Source organism: Triticum aestivum, chromosome 1B (assembly GCF_018294505.1).
Source record: "Triticum aestivum cultivar Chinese Spring chromosome 1B, IWGSC CS RefSeq v2.1, whole genome shotgun sequence".
Taxonomy (NCBI): domain Eukaryota; kingdom Viridiplantae; phylum Streptophyta; class Magnoliopsida; order Poales; family Poaceae; genus Triticum; species Triticum aestivum.
Genome location: NC_057795.1, coordinates 483,131,227 through 483,146,239, shown reverse-complemented (window position 1 = coordinate 483,146,239; position 15,013 = coordinate 483,131,227). Strand labels below are relative to the sequence as shown.

General features: G+C 49.7%; 1 long non-coding RNA gene across 3 annotated transcripts; it reads left to right on the top strand.

The window, feature by feature from the left end:
• Window positions 1-502: 502 nt before the first annotated feature.
• On the top strand, window positions 503-2,268 carry LOC123093025 (uncharacterized). Of its 3 annotated transcripts, none has more exons than XR_006444981.1 (7): window positions 503-691; window positions 826-923; window positions 999-1,059; window positions 1,135-1,195; window positions 1,353-1,404; window positions 1,537-2,035; window positions 2,206-2,268. It is a non-coding gene; the product is annotated as an uncharacterized lncRNA (long non-coding RNA). The 3 variants fall into 3 exon arrangements; XR_006444992.1 differs by having other exon boundaries at window positions 1,353-1,412; XR_006444997.1 differs by having other exon boundaries at window positions 814-923.
• The last annotated feature ends 12,745 nt before the right edge of the window (window positions 2,269-15,013 follow it).

Sequence of the window (15,013 nt, the reverse complement as noted above, 5' to 3'; positions counted from 1 at the left end):
TCGAGCGCACCGCACCACGCGAAGAGAAAAACCACCGCACCGCGACCGCGCATGGGAAAAAACAGCGAGGGTCAGGCGAGCGCACTGCACCATGCGAGGGAAAATACCACCGCTCCACGTCGTGAGGCCCGCGCCCGTCCGGTTTCTCCTCCATCCCCGTGCCCTCGTCTCCAACCCTAAATCTTTTCCCCCTCCCCTACAGCCGCCTTCCCAAGCTCCTCATCCCCTCCACTCCCTCGACAACGGTGGCGGCAGCGCCCTCTGGTGGCGGAGGAGGAGGGGTAGATGGCGGCGGCGGCGGCCTCTGGTGGCGGAGGAGGAGGGGGGAGATGGCGGCGGCGGCTCCCTCTGGTGGCGGAGGAGGGGGGAGATGGCGGCGGCGGCGGCCTCTGGTGGCGGAGGAGGAGGGGGGAGATGGCGGCGGCGGCTCCCTCTGGTGGCGGAGGAGGGGGGAGATGGCGGCGGCGGCTCCCTCTGGTGGCGGAGGAGGGGGAGATGGTGGCGGAGGAGGAGGCCCCTGCCATGGTGTCTCAGCTCTAGGCCCTCCTGCTTGACCGTGACACCCACCCTCAAGATCCACTCGACAGATCACGCGGCTGGCTCTCGAGCTCTACTGCGATCCCCGAGGATGTGCTAAGGATGTGAAGGTCCATCCCCGGCCCATGGCTGCTGCCAGATTAGGCTGGTTGAGGTACGTGTCGGATCCATTGATCCATTCTGATTGTAGTTGTTCATTCTCTTCACAGACCGTCTGTTTCCCCTTTCTTTCCTCAATCTCCTTTTTCCCCTGTTGTTCTTGATGTTGACAAACAGCGGTTCTTTCAGTGCGGGCTGATCTGCAGGCTCGACTTTTTGTTTTGGAGGTTGCTGCTCGTCGTTGGTTATATGGGGAGGCGTTTTGGTGGTCCAAGTTTCCTAGGCAGGTTTGTCTTCTACCTCTGGACAATCAGTTGGTTGACATGTTTATGCGGCGAAACTGACTCGTGCCCGGCCTGTAGTGCTTTTGCTGGCAGGGAAAGTTCAGAGGAATATGCTTTGAGAGGTGTCATAATATGAAAGGTATGCATCCGTGATTCATTTGTCTGTGCATCCGTGCATCTTTGGTTTTATCTACCTGATGACGCTTCTTTATAGGAAACAATTAGTTCTGCCCAAGGGTGTTTCTTTGTACCGGGGCATTGTCTCCATATGCTAGGTAGTTGTCGTTCTTTTCCACTTGCTACATGTACTCATATAGCCTATTGTTTATTCCTGCCCAGTTTGTTTTATATATGGGTGCATATGGACAAATTAATGGGGCATCATCTTGGTAGATTAAGTTTGCTAAATTTTTTTCTTGCCATTAAAAACAGATGAAATCCATGCCTCCCACAGTTATTGAAGGTGTGTTGCTTCCATTTGCAAGTAAGAAAGTAATGCTCCTAATGAATTTCCTACAGTTTTTGTGCTCTGCTGAACTTTCCTTTATTTTGTCATTTTGGCGGGTGTATTCCATCGGATTCTGCAGAATCTACCTGACTACACAAGGTTTTGCAGGTTGCATCAGCAAGAATTGTTGGGCTTAAAAATCCAGGATGGTGTTGTTAATGCAACATCTCTGTTTGAAGAGTTGGTGACTGTAGTTTTTGGAAACTATAGTGATGGGCTAATCTACCAGACTGTGGAGCTGCCTCAGAATGGCGAGTTTTCTTGTGCCAATGAAACTGGTTCCCATAGATCGTAAAGGATGCTTCTATTATGTTTATTTGGCTTCAACATTACCTATAGCAAGATGCATTTTTTCGCTTGTTTTTTTTTCCTGCAAGACCTTATTCCTTGCACTCTTGAGTCTTTTGAGAAGGAGAAAATTATTGTTGGGAGGGAAAAAGACTGATCATGAGTTCCTGAAACAGAGTGCAACAGTGAAGAACAAGAGGCTTTTTTGTTGATGAGTCGGCCTAAATATATTTTAGATGATTGCCAAAAAGTTGTTATTGAAGGATTGGAGTCAAGCTTAGGATCAGTTTATCCTATGGGTCTGTACTACAAGGTTGAGGTATGTCTCTCCTCATTTATTTTGCTATCGAACCTTGTTGGTTGCATTCTTGGGTGCTTTGACAAGGAGCAATTACACAATGCGATTGTGGTCACTACTTTTGATTATATTTTGCAAGAACTTCTGTGAAGCCATTGTGGCATGTACTTAGAACTTCTGTTGATGTGCAGTGCGTCAACCGACAACGCAGAAATCAGGTTTATAGACGAGTGCTTTATGCCGGGGTGGACGAGTGTGACGCCCGGGTAATTATGCTACAGTAATCCCCACTAATGTTGCCACGTCACCTCGGTTACTGTGGATAAACTCGCGTTAGTTCGAAACCGGTTCGAATTCAAAATCAAAACAAAAGCAAAGATAAAAGGTTTCAAAACAAAGACTAAAAATGTTCGGGGGTTGTCTAAAATAGCTAACCTAATTATGGTGGGGTGCACTAATTTTGGTAAAATGCTTTGGCATTTTAAGTAAACTAAAAACAGAAAAGAGAAATAATAAAAGAAAAAGGAAAGACAAAAAAAGGGGGGGAAGGGAAAACCCCTGGCCCATTCCCCCTGGCCCATTCCCCCTCCCCACTTGGCCCCTCCCCCCCCTGGCCCATTCCCCCCCCCTGGCCCGGCCCAGCGCCGGTCGCTTATCCCCTCACCCCCCGCGGCAAACCCTAGCCGCCCCACACTTCCCCCCCCCCACGCGCCCCGACCCACGCTCCCCTGCTCCCTCGCCCGATCCAGATCGGGGCGAGACCCCCGTCGCCCCCCCCACCTCGCCGGCGGCCCCCGCCGCCCCACCGCCGCCCGGACCCCCCCCCTCATCCTCCTCTCCACCGTCCGGGGTCCCCTCCTCCCCTCCGTCGCCCCCAAGCACGAGCAACCGCCGCCGCGGGTCGATCCCGACCCCCTCCGCCTCCCCGACGCCGGCGAGCTCGCCCCCGCCCGCCTCCTCGCCGGTCGTCACCGCCCTCCACCGAGCCCGCTCGCATAGACCCGGCGCGCCCCGATGTGAGCTCGCCCCCTCCCCCTCCGTCGTTCCCCTCTCTCCCCCCTCCCGAACGACGCCGCGCCCGGAGCCCCGTCGCCGGCTCCGCCCCGGCTCCGGCCACCCGCGGCCACGCCGCCTTCCCCCCCCCCCGTGCCCTCTCCTTCCCCCCTCGCCGAACGGCGCCCTCGTTCCCCCCTCCCGGCCACCGAACCCCCGGGTCCCTATCCTCTCCTCTTCCCGAACGGCGCCGTCGCCGGAGCTCCGTCTCCGGCGACCCGAACCTCGCCCTCGTTTCCCCCCCGGTCACCGGACCGCTCGACCCTCCGTCTTGGGCGCCGCTAGCCCCGGTTGCGGCCCCGTTCCCTCTTGGCCGTGCCTTGCCTCGACCTTGCGCCGGCGACCGTTGGCCGGCGCCCCACTGTGCCCCGGTGGCCTGCGCCGACCGCCCTCGCCGCGCCCACGGCCACGCCTCCCCGGTGCTCCTGGTGCCCCGCTGCGGCAACCCCGCCGTGGCCACGGCCACGCCCCGCCCCGGGCAGGCTACGGGCGCCCGTCGCCCGCCTGCCCATTGGACCCGCACCCGTTTGGCCCTGGGCCAATGACATGGGGGCCCCACCCCCTAAAAAGAACGGTTTTTATTAAAACAAAAATAAAAATAAAATGAAAATGAATTAAAACTAATTAACTAATTAGTTAATTAATTAATTAATTAAGTATTTAATTAATCTAATTAATTCTGTTTAATTAACCCTAACCACTAATTAACCTAATTAACTAAGGTTAATTAACTTTGATTAGGCTAATTAAGTTAATAGAGTATGACGAACGGGACCCACATGTCAGGGTTGACTCAGTCAACCCCTGTTGACTGCTGACGTCAGCATGACATCATGCTGACGTCATTAATACATTTTTTCGAATTAATTAAATAAATAATTAAATTTCAGAAATTAATAAAATCTTTAGAAAATCATATCTTTTAATCCGTAACTCGGATTAAAATGTTTTCAACATGAAAGTTGCTCAGAACGACGAGACGATTCCGGATACGCAGTCCGTTCGTCCGCCACACCCCTCTAACCTATCGAACCCGCAACTTTCCCCCTCCGGCTCCTCTGCCCGAAAACACGAAACACCGGGAATACTTTCCCGGATGTTTTCCCCCCTTCACCGGTATCACCTACTACCGCGTTAGGGCACACCGAACACCGCGTATTGCCTTGTTATATTTTGTGATGCTTTGTTTGCTCTGTATTCATTATTTCTTCCCCCTCTTCTCTCCGGTAGACTACGAGACCGACGCTGATGCCACCGAGTTCGACTACGGAGTTGACGACCCCTCTCTCTTGCCAGAGCAACCAGGCAAGCCCCCCCCCCTTGATCACCAGATATCGCCTATTCTCCTCTATACTGCTTGCATTAGAGTAGTGTAGCATGTTACTGCTTTCGTTAATCCTATTCTGATGCATAGCCTGACATTGTCGCTACATCTGTTGATACCTTACCTGCAATCCTAAATGCTTAGTATAGGATGCTAGTTTATCATCATTGGCCCTACATTCTTGTCAGTCTGCCTTGCTATACTATCGGGCCGTGATCACTTGGGAGGTGATCACGGGTATATACTATACATACATACATACTATACAGATGGTGACTAAAGTCGGGTCAGCTCATTGAGTACCCGCAAGTGATTCTGACGAGGGGGCTGAAAGGACAGGTGGCTCCATCCCGGTAGAGGTGGGCCTGGGTTCCCGACGGCCCTCGACTGTTACTTTGTGGCGGAGCGACAGGGCAGGTTGAGACCACCTAGGAGACAGGTGGGCCTGGCCCTGTTCGGCGTTCGCGGATACTTAACACGCTTAACGAGATCTTGGTATTTGATCTGAGTCTGGCTACGAGCCTATACGCACTAACCATCTACGTGGGAGTAGTTATGGGTATCCCGACGTCGTGGTATCAGCCGAAGCACTTCAGACGTCAGCGACGGAGCGGCGCGCGCCGAATTGGACTGGAACGCCACTAGGCTAGGTCTGCTTTCGGCCGCGTACGCAACGTGCAGGTGTGCTATGGGCGATGGGCCCAGACCCCTGTGCGCTTAGGTTTAGACCGGCGTGCTGGCCTCTCTGTTGAGCCTAGGTGGGGCTGCGACGTGTTGATCTTCCGAGGCCGGGCATGACCCAGGAAAGTGTGTCCGGCCAAATGGGATCGAGCGTGTTGGGTTATGTGGTGCACCCCTGCAGGGAAGTTAATCTATTCGAATAGCCGTGATCTTCGGTAACAGGACGACTTGGAGTTGTACCTTGACCTTATGACAACTAGAACCGGATACTTAATAAAACACACCCTTCCAAGTGCCAGATACAACCGGTGGTCGCTCTACCTCAGGGATATGAGGAGGGGATCGCCGGGTAGGATTATGCTATGAGATGCTACTTGGAGATGCTACTTGGAGGACTTCGACCTACCCTCTTCTACCTGTTGCAAGACGAAGGCTGACCAGAAGCGTAGTCTTCGACAGGATTAGCTATCCCCCTCTTATTCTGGCATTCTGCAGTTCAGTCCACTGATATGGCCTCCTTACACATATACCCATGCATATGTAGTGTAGTTCCTTGCTTGCGAGTACTTTGGATGAGTACTCACGGTTGCTTTCTCCCCCCTTTTTCCCCTTTCCTTTCTTTCTGGTTGTCGCAACCAGATGCTGGAGTCCAGGAGCCAGACGCCACCGTCGACGACGACCCCTACTACACCGGAGGTGCCTACTACTACGTGCAGCCCGCTGACGACGACCAGGAGTAGTTTAGGAGGATCCCAGGCAGGAGGCCTGCGCCTCTTTCGATCTGTATCCCAGTTTGTGCTAGCCTTCTTAAGGCAAACTTGTTTAACTTATGTCTGTACTCAGATATTGTTGCTTCCGCTGACTCGTCTATGATCGAGCACTTGTATTCGAGCCCTCGAGGCCCCTGGCTTGTATTATGATGCTTGTATGACTTATTTATTTTTAGAGTTGTGTTGTGATATCTTCCCGTGAGTCCCTGATCTTGATCGTACACATTTGCGTGCATGATTAGTGTACGATTAAATCGGGGGCGTCACAAGTTGGTATCAGAGCCGACTGCCTGTAGGAATCCCCCTTCCACACTCCTTGGCCGAAGTCGAGTCTAGTCGTTGAAAAACTTTTACTAACATGGCTGTGTGGCCCATGGGCCCACGTCGCCATCGGGAGGTATTAGGATCTTTTATTCCTCGACCTTTACTCTGGGATTCTGAACCCTCTTCTATTCGGGTTAAACGATTTCTACTAAAAACTAACTTTAGGTTCTCGAAAATACTTTCTCCCGGAGAGCCCCTTCAGTCCAGATGGTCACCGACTGCACCAGAAGATTTCAGAGATACTCTTTGATATTCTCTCGAGACCTTGTGCCCATCACTTTTGCTATTCCCGACCACCGGTAAATCCTTATGGATAACTACTTACACTTGCCATTCTTACGATCATTCCCCATTGGTCTTGTTATTACAAGATACCCTGAGAAACTCGTCGTGGTTTCGATAATCCCTTGAGCTTACTGCCTTGCTGTTCTTGTCACTTGAATACCCCTACGGTTAATTCTCGCATTTATCGAGTATCTGCCCATCCCTCAGTTGTTCATGTGTTACACAAAAGTCTTCGAATTACCAACCGATATTCCGAAAATCCTCAGCAACCTATTGCTCTGGAATTTCTTGTTTGCTTTCATTATGATTAATCCCATAAGTATAGAAATCTTATTGACATTCCTTGTCATTATCATTTTGAGTCTGTTGACTCAATATGTTGCGAATACACGCAATCATCATTGATCCTTATAAATTACCTTTCCGGCTGAGCTTCCATTCTTTTAACTGGAATTGGTTCTCGACCAATCCAATTGTCTTTGATTGTACCCTAAGGCTATTCAACTTATCCATCCCTAATCAGAGCATTGCTTCTGATCCCTTGATTTGGAAATCTTAATTCCTTGGCATTTGACAATTGAGTTAGTCAGTTGTTTCTATAATTTGATCTCCTTGCATTCTTCTTCCTCTAGTTGAGTACCGATGCTCACGTCAGATCCCTTGTGGACCACCAGATCCTTTGTTGGATTTTATCTGACAACGCCCTTCATATTCAATAACCTTGTGAGCCTTTCCTCTGATACATAATGCCTTTGGTAAATTGTATCCTTTGCTTTCTCAACCATGCTCTGCCTTTGAGCTTGAGTTAATTACTTCTGAAGATTTGGTATATGATTCTAAGATGCCCCAATGGGTTGAACCTATGCCTTCCTTAATAGGTGTGAACTCGAAAGTTTTCACGAGTCGTACTTTTCTGGTATTTTGCCAGATAAAATTTCAAAACTACAACTTCATTGAGCGCGAGAAGTGAATGAAAGGTTGTGCATTGGAGAAGTGGGAGTCGACCTTGAACTTTGCGTTCATGCCCATGGACACGATGTACATCTTCTCATCGAAGCTTCTTTTAAAATCAATTATTCCCTTGGTATAAGTTCATCTTATATCTAGGATCTGGCCTTTTGCAACCGTGGTTCCGACCATGATTGTTCTTCTTTGATCTCATTTCTCGGACAAGTTAAAACAATTGTCTTCTATGGATCAATACACCAGTCCAACCTTTACTTTGATCTTGTGTCGAGTATTACCCCCCTGGTATCTCGAGATTATCATGGAACTGCATAACTTTTTATGAGTTCTTCATCAAGTGCTACCTTCCCACTGATTCCAATTTTTCGCGGGCTCTGAGTTATTGAACACTCAAAGACACCGATAACTGAACCGAGTCCGCTCTACGGTTCAACAACTCTTCAGTAAGCTTCTATAAGTACGAGTTTGTTACCCGATCACGCCATTCCTAGCCTGTTTGGCTATATCATTGTCGTGACGATTCTAACGGTGCTACCTGGTCCTTATTCTCGGAGCACCAATTTTCGACGATGAACTAACCTTACGTCGATTTTCCTCGTCATAACCTTTCACCTTAAACAACAAGCTTGAGTTCGAGTTTGTGTCGTAACTGTGGTTCCAATAACCTCTTGCTTCATCATTCCTTTGACTTGATGTCGTCGCTGATTGACTACATCTGCATGAAATCTCTCGACAATTGTGTCGTGGTCATCATCAACCTTATGAGCTCTTCCAGGAATTCAATTGAATTCATAATGGGTAATACCATCCTTGCCCCTCGATGATTCCTGTTCTCATCGACCACCTTATTGCCTTCCGTTCAACACAACTTGTTCGTGTTTTGTGTAAACCTTGAGATCACTGCTACCCAGCAGTTGATCTTCCTTACCTCGGAAGTATTACCATCTCTTTTTGTCAAGAATGTGGTGAGAATTTCACCACCTCTTAATAATTCTTGATATCATAATACTTCTTGCCATCTTCGTTCATTCCTTGGTCCCCGTATTGTTTTCAACCGGAATACCGACAATGGAGCTATGACGTGTGAATTCAAAACTTCTAACAACCCTATTGCTTTGAAGTGAATGGGCGATAGTTCATTCTAAGTCCTTCGCTAATTGAATCACCATTCTAACATTGGTCGTGCAACCCAACCCGTACTTCGGGCGCACCCTTCAACCAGTGTTTAATTGTGTATGTTTTCCTCGAGCATACTTCCTTATATCATTTGATCTAACAAATGTTATCCCATTGTTCACTTAATGGTGGAAATCCATCTTTTGGGAATCTCGGTGAATTGCCGTTGAGTTCACCAGACACCTCCTTGTCCTCTCCTTGGTTTAATGGTGAACTATTGCTTCAGAAACCCGCTCCCATAGTTCATTTCCCGAGAAGCTTGCAATGCCATTTCAACGATTTGTGTTGCGCCTTTTCTTCTCAGACATCCTGAATCTCAGGTATCCTGACACCAATCGGATCTGAATCTCGGTCAGATATGATGGTTGGGACACCTTTCCAAGAGTTATGATGTTGATCCTTTGATGACCCGCTAACATGATGTCATGCCTAGCACCCCCCCCCCCGGCTGGAGGACCTATCAATATAGATTCCTTTTCAGCAAGGTTATCCATTCATCCATGAGGAAATTGTAAGACTTATTCTACAAGTTATTCCAGATGGATCCTTCGTGATTCCAAAGTCTGATCTTCACCTGAAGGCCATGTCAATGCTATCTCGAAGCATGTCTGCGATACTCTGATTTTCAACAAGAACATCCGAAGCCCAATGCTAAATGTTTCTTGCTCAATTATCCGAACACCGTTGTATGGGTAATGTCATGAAATTTCTCTCCCCTTACCTAAAGGGTTTTCTACATTATATCCTGTCATGGATATCATGCTCTGCTTATCCTTGGGAAGGATATACCCCCGAAATATGTGTTTAAACACATTTTTCCTTTCCATTGTTCTGTTTAACCTAATGATCACATTTTCCTTTCCATGGGTCTGTTTGACCCTTCTTGTGACCTATATAATCTAAGCAGTGATAATCCCCTGCTTAGGTAAGCACCTCGTTGTACCACTCTGTAAGTAAGACCCTATTACTATTGTTGATGACATTCCAGTAACCACCGATGGACGAGAACCTTGCCTATTGGTCCGCCTCGTTCAACGAGCAGGAAAATGGTTCTCTTCGTCCCTCGCCCTTGGTACCTATGTTGTTGCCGACATGACCCTCAGACTCTCCTCTAACATGCCTTGCTTACATGATCGTGCAAGATGTCACCAACCTTCTACTTTTAACCACATGGTGGGCCCATAACCCACAGTTTCACAGGATCGAAACCTGACTCTCCTGTACACCCCCTGTTCCCAAAGTTATTCCTCACGCTTGACTTTGTATGTAATTCACGGGCCACTTGCCTGTAGATCTATTCTGGTATCGGACGCAATACTTATACCCGTTGCTCTGAACCCTTTCGCACCCTGCTTCAGGCAATGAACGATTGCCTATCCGCTTGAAACTTCTTATCGCCCTGTCTTACTTTGCTCTCGATGTGTGTCGTTTGTTCAACTCGCGAGATACTCATAAGTTCATTCTGGGGATACCCCCAGATGATTTTCACTTATAACATCCTTGCATTGTAGAGCTACCCCTTACCTATTCGTAAGTACGATGGAGTTCACGAAGAAATGGTGGCGAGTTTATCATGATGCATCGGAATAAAGGATTGAAGACATCAACGAAAGGAACTAACTTCGTCGAGAAGATCCGTTAGAATATCGTAACCAGAACTTTCCCCTTACTTCCCTCTTAAATCTCGGGACGAGATTTCTTGTAGTGGAGGAGAATTGTGACGCCCGGGTAATTATGCTACAGTAATCCCCACTAATGTTGCCACGTCACCTCGGTTACTGTGGATAAACTCGCGTTAGTTCGAAACCGGTTCGAATTCAAAATCAAAACAAAAGCAAAGATAAAAGGTTTCAAAACAAAGACTAAAAATGTTCGGGGGTTGTCTAATATAGCTAACCTAATTATGGTGGGGTGCACTAATTTTGGTAAAATGCTTTGGCATTTTAAGTAAACTAAAAACAGAAAAGAGAAATAATAAAAGAAAAAGGAAAGACAAAAAAAGGGGGGGAAGGGAAAACCCCTGGCCCATTCCCCGCCTCCCCCCCACTTGGCCCCTCCCCCCCTGGCCCATTCCCCCCCCTGGCCCGGCCCAGCGCCGGTCGCTTATCCCCTCACCCCCGCGGCAAACCCTAGCCGCCCCACACTTCCCCCCCCCACGCGCCCCGACCCACGCTCCCCTGCTCCCTCGCCCGATCCAGATCGGGGCGAGACCCCCGTCGCCCCCCCCCCCACCTCGCCGGCGGCCCCCGCCGCCCCACCGCCGCCCGGACCCCCCCCCTCATCCTCCTCTCCACCGTCCGGGGTCCCCTCCTCCCCTCCGTCGCCCCCAAGCACGAGCAACCGCCGCCGCGGGTCGATCCCGACCCCCTCCGCCTCCCCGACGCCGGCGAGCTCGCCCCCGCCCGCCTCCTCGCCGGTCGTCACCGCCCTCCACCGAGCCCGCTCGCATAGACCCGGCGCGCCCCGATGTGAGCTCGCCCCCTCCCCCTCCGTCGTTCCCCTCTCTCCCCCCTCCCGAACGACGCCGCGCCCGGAGCCCCGTCGCCGGCTCCGCCCCGGCTCCGGCCACCCGCGGCCACGCCGCCTTCCCCCCCCCCCCCCCGTGCCCTCTCCTTCCCCCCTCGCCGAACGGCGCCCTCGTTCCCCCCTCCCGGCCACCGAACCCCCGGGTCCCTATCCTCTCCTCTTCCCGAACGGCGCCGTCGCCGGAGCTCCGTCTCCGGCGACCCGAACCTCGCCCTCGTTTCCCCCCCGGTCACCGGACCGCTCGACCCTCCGTCTTGGGCGCCGCTAGCCCCGGTTGCGGCCCCGTTCCCTCTTGGCCGTGCCTTGCCTCGACCTTGCGCCGGCGACCGTTGGCCGGCGCCCCACTGTGCCCCGGTGGCCTGCGCCGACCGCCCTCGCCGCGCCCACGGCCACGCCTCCCCGGTGCTCCTGGTGCCCCGCTGCGGCAACCCCGCCGTGGCCACGGCCACGCCCCGCCCCGGGCAGGCTACGGGCGCCCGTCGCCCGCCTGCCCATTGGACCCGCACCCGTTTGGCCCTGGGCCAATGACATGGGGGCCCCACCCCCTAAAAAGAACGGTTTTTATTAAAACAAAAATAAAAATAAAATGAAAATGAATTAAAACTAATTAACTAATTAGTTAATTAATTAATTATTTAAGTATTTAATTAATCTAATTAATTCTGTTTAATTAACCCTAACCACTAATTAACCTAATTAACTAAGGTTAATTAACTTTGATTAGGCTAATTAAGTTAATAGAGTATGACGAACGGGACCCACATGTCAGGGTTGACTCAGTCAACCCCTGTTGACTGCTGACGTCAGCATGACATCATGCTGACGTCATTAATACATTTTTTCGAATTAATTAAATAAATAATTAAATTTCAGAAATTAATAAAATCTTTAGAAAATCATATCTTTTAATCCGTAACTCGGATTAAAATGTTTTCAACATGAAAGTTGCTCAGAACGACGAGACGAATCCGGATACGCGGTCCGTTCGTCCGCCACACCCCTCTAACCTATCGAACCCGCAACTTTCCCCCTCCGGCTCCTCTGCCCGAAAAAACGAAACACCGGGAATACTTTCCCGGATGTTTTCCCCCCTTCACCGGTATCACCTACTACCGCGTTAGGGCACACCGAACACCGCGTATTGCCTTGTTATATTTTGTGATGCTTTGTTTGCTCTGTATTCATTATTTCTTCCCCCTCTTCTCTCCGGTAGACTACGAGACCGACGCTGCTGCTGCCCAGTTCGACTACGGAGTTGACGACCCCTCTCTCTTGCCAGAGCAACCAGGCAAGCCCCCCCCCCTTGATCACCAGATATCGCCTATTCTCCTCTATACTGCTTGCATTAGAGTAGTGTAGCATGTTACTGCTTTCGTTAATCCTATTCTGATGCATAGCCTGACATTGTCGCTACATCTGTTGATACCTTACCTGCAATCCTAAATGCTTAGTATAGGATGCTAGTTTATCATCATTGGCCCTACATTCTTGTCAGTCTGCCTTGCTATACTATCGGGCTGTGATCACTTGGGAGGTGATCACGGGTATATACTATACTATACATACATACTATACAGATGGTGACTAAAGTCGGGTCAGCTCATTGAGTACCCGCAAGTGATTCTAACGAGGGGGCTGAAAGGACAGGTGGCTCCATCCCGGTAGAGGTGGGCCTGGGTTCCCGACGGCCCTCGACTGTTACTTTGTGGCGGAGCGACAGGGCAGGTTGAGACCACCTAGGAGACAGGTGGGCCTGGCCCTGTTCGGCGTTCGCGGATACTTAACACGCTTAACGAGATCTTGGTATTTGATCTGAGTCTGGCTACGAGCCTATACGCACTAACCATCTACGTGGGAGTAGTTATGGGTATCCCGACGTCGTGGTATCAGCCGAAGCACTTCAGACGTCAGCGACGGAGCGGCGCGCGCCGAATTGGACTGGAACGCCACTAGGCTAGGTCTGCTTTCGGCCGCGTACGCAACGTGCAGGTGTGCTATGGGCGATGGGCCCAGACCCCTGTGCGCTTAGGTTTAGACCGGCGTGCTGGCCTCTCTGTTGAGCCTAGGTGGGGCTGCGACGTGTTGATCTTCCGAGGCCGGGCATGACCCAGGAAAGTGTGTCCGGCCAAATGGGATCGAGCGTGTTGGGTTATGTGGTGCACCCCTGCAGGGAAGTTAATCTATTCGAATAGCCGTGATCTTCGGTAACAGGACGACTTGGAGTTGTACCTTGACCTTATGACAACTAGAACCGGATACTTAATAAAACACACCCTTCCAAGTGCCAGATACAACCGGTGGTCGCTCTCTCTCAGGGATACGAGGAGGGGATCGCCGGGTAGGATTATGCTATGAGAAGCTATTTGGAGATGCTACTTGGAGGACTTCAATCTACTCTCTTATACTTGATGCAAGACGGAGGCTGCCAGAAGCGTAGTCTTCGACAGGATTAGCTATCCCCCTCTTATTCTGGCATTCTGCAGTTCAGTCCACTGATATGGCCCTTTACACATATACCCATGCATATGTAGTGTAGTTCCTTGCTTGCGAGTACTTTGGATGAGTACTCACGGTTGCTTTCTCCCCCCTTTTCCCCTTTCCTTTCTTTCTGGTTGTCGCAACCAGATGCTGGAGTCCAGGAGCCAGACGCCACCGTCGACGACGACCCCTACTACACTGGAGGTGCCTACTACTACGTGCTGCCCGCTGATGACGACCTGGAGTAGTTTAGGAGGATCCCAGGCAGGAGGCCTGCGCCTCTTTCGATCTGTATCCCAGTTTGTGCTAGCCTTCTTAAGGCAAACTTGTTTAACTTATGTCTGTACTCAGATATTGTTGCTTCCGCTGACTCGTCTATGATCGAGCACTTGTATTCGAGCCCTCGAGGCCCCTGGCTTGTATTATGATGCTTGTATGACTTATTTATGTTTTAGAGTTGTGTTGTGATATCTTCCCGTGAGTCCCTGATCTTGATCGTACACATTTGCGTGCATGATTAGTGTACGATTAAATCGGGGGCGTCACAACGAGCTTCCGTTAAGCCATTGATTTCCCAATGAAGGAGCTTTGAGGCAAGCACTGCAATGATGTATATTTGTATATGGCATAATCTGTAGGAACCCTCTCCTTGTTTCCTTTTGTTCTTGGTTTTGCTCCAGTTGATTACTGCCCTATGAGATCTGCACAGACAAAATTCATGTTGATTTGTTTAGTTGTGGCATGTATCGCAGCTACACCAGTCTGATAATTTAGTCCTCAAATAAGGTAGTTTCCGTCTCCCCTTTACATGTGATGGACATACGTGCTTGTTGCTTGCCGTTGCTGAAGCGAGGCCTCTTAAGTGTACTTTTGTGTTCTCCCTGATTATGTTAATCAGGTCGTATGTGTTCTGTTGGTCTATTTTCATTTGTCTACCTCTACAGAATTTCAAAGATGTAATTTTCTATCATGTAGTTGCATCTTTCTTCATATACTAACCCTCTCCTAAATGATAGATGAGGCAGGTGACTTATCTCATGTATTTTCTTTTCTGTAAATTACAACAAGTCTATTTTAGTCAACTTAAGGGTATGTTGAATATGACTGTTAATGAAGATAGTCATTCTTGTTATTGAATGTGCACAATCTGATTCATTTTAAAGTAGTTCCTTATCTTTATGACTAGACTAGGCTGCTACTTTAGCGAGTGTTTCACTTCAACACAGATTGATGCAAGAAAGAAAGAATTCTTTTGCAATAAAGCAAGCATTGAGTGCCCAAAGCAGGAGAGCTTGAATTTTTTGCCGACGTAAATTTAAGGTAACCTTCTCCATGCATATTTTTTTTCAACCATTTGTATCTAAATATCAGTAATCATTTTGAACTATATGCTCAGGCCGACCTTTTTATTTGATG